We start from the raw sequence: 5,136 nt of genomic DNA on the forward strand, positions 1-5,136 counted from the left end.
AGTAAAATGAAATAGAGGAAAGAACTGGGGAGCAAAGGACTTTTTAAAAATCATTTTATTGGGGCTCATACAGCTCTTATCACAATCCACGCATACATCAATTGTGTAAAGCACATTTGTACATTCATTGCCCTCATCATTCTCAAAGCACTCACTTTCCGCTTTGGCTCCTGGAATCAGCTCCTCATTTTTCTCACACACACCCCCCTCTTCCTCCCGCTACCCCCTACCTCATGAACCCTTGATAATTTATAAATTATTATTTTATTATATCTTACACTGCCCGACATCTCCCTTCACCCACTTTTCTGTTGTCCATCCCTCAGGGAGGAGGTTATATGTAGATCCTTGTAATCAGTTCCCCCTTTCTACCCCGCCCCTTCCCTCCTGCCTGCTGGTATCGCTACTTTCCCCACTGGTCCTGAGGGGTTCATCTGTCCTGGATTCCCTGTGTTCCCAGTTCCTATATGCACTGCTGTGCATCCTCTTGTCTAACCAGGTTTGTAAGGTAGAATTGGGATCATGGTAGTAGGGGAGAGGAAGCATTTATGAACTAGAGGAAAGTTGTGAATTTCATCAATGCTACACTGCACCCTGAGTGACTCATCTCCCCACTACCCCTCTGCAAGGAGTGTCCAGTTGTCTACAGATGAGCATTGGGTCTCCATCATGTGCTCCCCTCATTCACGATGATATGATCCCCCCCCCTTGGTGCTTGGTACCTGGTCCCCTCAACCCTTCGTGATTGTGCATGCTGGTGTGCTTCTTCCATGTGGGCTTTGTTGCTTCTGGGCTAGATGGCCACTTGTTTACCTTCAAGCCTTTAAGACCCCAGACGCTATATCTCTCAATAGCCGGCCACCATCAGCCTTTTTCACCACACTTACTTGTGCACACATTTGTCTTCAGCGTTTATATGTTAGTGTTGCTGCTGTAGTTGCCCCGTTCTTATGTGATTATTTCTGCAGGTCTATCTTTATAAGACAGGCTGGATAAACAATGTGGAGAAGAAAACAACAAGGGGACCAACAGTCCCAGGGGGACATGGGAGAGTGGGAGGTGGGGGAAGGGAAGAGGTTTTGGCCAACCCAGGGACAAGGGAACAACGAGAGGGTAAAACCAGTGGCAGGGAGGGGCTGGGAGGACTGGTAGGGAGTGACCAAGGGCAAAGGACATTTATAGAGGTCTAAATATAGGCGTGTGTGTGTGTGTGTGTGTGTGTGTGTGTGTGTAAACATTTACCGTTTATATTCGTGTATAAGCTGAATTTTTCAGCCCCTTTTTAATGCAGTTTGGTAGTGAAATTAGGTGCCTTGGCTGATACTCATGTCAGCTTATATTCAAGTATATACAGTATATATTATAGGGGAATAAATGTATGTACATATATTTATTTTAAAAGTATTATGGCAGCAGATGGACATTAGGCCTCCATTCAAGTACTCCCTCGATGCAAGAACTCTTTGTTCTAGTAACACAGCACGCTGTAATGTTTACCTTCTCCAACATGATCACTGAAGACAAAATGGGTGCATAAGCAAATGTGGTGAAGAAGGCTGATGGTGCTGGGCTATCAAAGGCTTGAAGATAAGTGGCCATCTAGCTGAGAAGCAACAAAGCTCACTTGGAAGAAGCACACCAACCTGTATGATCATGAGGTATCAGGGGTATCAGGTATCAGGCATCAAAGACCCAAAACAAAACAAACAAAAGAATAAACAAAAGAGCACATCAATGGGAATGAGGGGGAGGGCAGAGTGGAGATCCAATGCCCATTAGTAGCTGAGATAGTTAAAGTTTATTGTTTCAACCTGGCAAATAAATACATGTGAGGTTAATTGAAGGGCGGAGAGATAAATAGCTCGGTGAGCCTTGCCTTTCGAGCTCACGGGTTTCTTGCTTTCTGATGTCCGGACCAGGGTGCAGCTGCCTTAGCCAGTTCCCTGCTTCAGCTGTCAAGGCTCACTTCCTGCCAGGCATTCCCAAGGAGAAGCCACATGGACCTACCTTGATGCAGCCCTGGGTGCTGGAGCAGCCATGTGGAGACCCCTGCCAGCACTGAGATGCTTACACGCTCACTGATTCAGATTTCCTCCTGCAGTCAGCATCGTTATGTCTGCTTTGTGACATGGAGGAAGACTTTGTGGACTGGTGTCGGACATATGGGTTAATGTTGGACTTGTGAGCTTGGGCAGCACTGGGTTGGGATGTTTTCTTGATGTGCACTTACCCTTTATATAAGACTCTGTCTTATACATGAGTTTCTATGGATTTGTTTCTCTAATGTGCCCCGACTAACACAGCCCTATTCCTTTTGCCCAATAAATAAAATAGTATAAGATACTTAAGTGTCCTGCTTTTTCTCAGACCATTCAGACCCTGCTATGAACTGAATTGTGTCCTTCCCTCACCCCCACCCCACAAATGTGTTGTAAATCCTAGCTCCTGTGCATGAGAACGCCGCACAATGAACAGCAAAGGCCACAGAAGCACTGATGCTTTTCAATCGTGGTGTTTGCGAAGAATATTGCATATTCTGTGAACTGTCAGAGAAAAGGCACGTTTTTCTCGGAAGACCTGGTTAGATTTCATCTTACTTTCTGTGATTATGTTATTAGGAGGGCCAAATTCCTGGTAAAGAACAATATACTTGGCAAAGTAGGGGGGTCGTGAAAGAAGGAAAATGCTCAGTGAGATGCATGCGCACCGTGGCTGCAACAATGGACTCAAACATCGCAACCATTGTGAGGATGGAATGAGACCATCGGTGCTTTGCTTTGTGGTACAATATGAATTGGAACCAACTCAATAGCCCCTAACAATCACAAGAATACCCATGGGCATGTAATCTCCTTGGAACTAGAGTTTACCGGGTGGGTGAATGAGGCCCGATCAATGAAAGCTATTACTTTTTGATCTTCATGTGACATCTTCTCAATTTGTCCCTGCTTCTCTGCATAATCTGCTCTTATTATATCTCAAAAGTAACTGAGGACCAGAAACTAAAAGAGACAAAGATACTCCCCATATACACACCCCAAGCAGAGAGCTCCATGTGGGCTTTGTTGCTTCTGGGCTAGATGGCCACTTGTTCACCTTCAAGCCTTTAAGACCCCAGATGCTATATCTCTCAATAGCTGGCCACCATCAGCCTTCTTCACCACACTTACTTGTGCACACATTTGTCTTCAGCATTTATATGTTGGTGTTGCTGCTGTAGAGCATCTCCTATAGTTGATGCTCTGAATTCTAACTTCTAGTCTCTTAAACTGTGAGAAACTAAGTGTCTCTTTGCTATGTTAAAGCTACCTGTTGGTGGTAACAGCACTAACAAAGACAGACATTCTGCTTCCTTGAATCTCCCCTAAAATCATTTAAGATGTGTCTAAGTCTTTTTTTTAAAATCATTTTATTGGGGGCCCGTACAATTCTTATCACAATCCATCCACTGTGTCAAGCACATGTATACATTTGTTGCCATCATCATTCTCAAAACATTTGCCTTCTACTTGAGCCCTTAATATCAGCACCTTGTTTCCCCCCTCCAGCCCCCTCCCTCATGAACCCTTCATACTTCATAAATCATTATTACTTTGTCATATCTTGCACTGTCCAAAGTCTCCCCTCGCCCAGTTCTCTGTTGTTCATCACCCAGGGAGGAGGTTATAAGTAGATTCTTGTAATCGGTTCCCCTTTTCCACCCCACATACCCTCCACCCTCCAGACATCACCACTGGTCCTGAAAGGGTCATCTGTCCTGGATTCCCTGTGTTTCCAGTTGCTATCTGTACCAATGTACATCCTCTGGTCCAGCCAGATTTGTAAGGTAGAATTGGGATCATGATAGTGGGGGGGAGGAAGCATTTAAGAACTAGAGGAAAGTTATATGTTTCATCGTTGCTACGCTGCACCCTGACTGGCTCATCTCCTCCCCACAACCCTTCAGTAAGGGGGTGTTCAGTTGCCTACCGATGGGCTTTGAGTCTCCACTCTGCACTCCCCCTCATTTACAATGATATGATTTTTTGTTCTTCGATGCCTGATCCCTGATCCCTTCGACACCTTGTGGTCACACAGGCTGGTGTGTTTCTTCCATGTGGGCTTTGTTATTTCTGAGCTGGATGACAGCTTGTTTATCTTCAAGCCTTTAAGACCCCAGACGCTATATCTTTTGATAGCCGGGCACCCTCAGCTTTGTTCACCACATTTGCTTATGCACACATTTGTCTTCAGTGACCATATCGGGAAGGTGGGAACCCACTAATATGATTTTTGGTTCTTTGGTGTCTGATAACTGGTCCCTTCTACACTTCGTGGTCACACAGGCTAGTATGCTTCTTCCATGTGGGCTTTGATGCTTCTAAGCTGGATGGTGCCTAAGTCTTTTAGTAAGCCTTTTCTAACTTTCTCTGAAGTCCCTAGGTAGCACTTGGCTGTTAACCTAAACATTGATCATACGAACCCACCCAGCAGTACAATGGAAGAAAGTCCTAGAAATCTGCTTGTGAAAAGTTCACTTCTGAAACCATTCTATTCGGAAGCAGGTGAGGTTGCCATGCGTGAAGCAGAAACAGGCCTTTTCCCTGATTTGACTTTGTTTCCCAGTTCTCTTTGTCAAGACCCAGGATGGATCAAGACGCTGGACTATGGAGTCTCCTCACTGTACGAAGCAATAAACATTGACTACAGGTGAGTTTCTGTTGGCCTTTGACTAGTTAGCCTCTACAGAGATGAGGATGCATGTGCCACACACTACTTGGAAGCAATGCCAATGACTTAATGTCAGTGTTTCATTATCCATTGTGGAGGTATGTCAAAGTGCAAAGAACTGAATCTAAAAATGTACAGCACATGAGTAAGCATCCTCTGCCCCATCGTTGAGGACATTTGAGCCGTATCTTCCGAGGGAAGCTTTCAGAGCTGGTTTTCCAGGTCCCATTACCACCAGAGGCAGGGGACATCCGACTATCACAGTCAGGGTTGATGCCACTCTCCATATTTCTGGTCCCTTTGCTTCATCCCTATTTCTGAATCTAAGCCCTGGCAGTCCTCGTGGGCTATGGGTTTCTCCATGGCCCCATTATCTGTTTGATCATGTTGAGGAGCCAGGCCAAGATTGAGGACTGTAGCTCTAGA

Source organism: Echinops telfairi, unplaced genomic scaffold (genome assembly GCF_000313985.2).
Source record: "Echinops telfairi isolate 266 unplaced genomic scaffold, ASM31398v2 ScPeMD7_24;HRSCAF=84, whole genome shotgun sequence".
Taxonomy (NCBI): domain Eukaryota; kingdom Metazoa; phylum Chordata; class Mammalia; order Afrosoricida; family Tenrecidae; genus Echinops; species Echinops telfairi.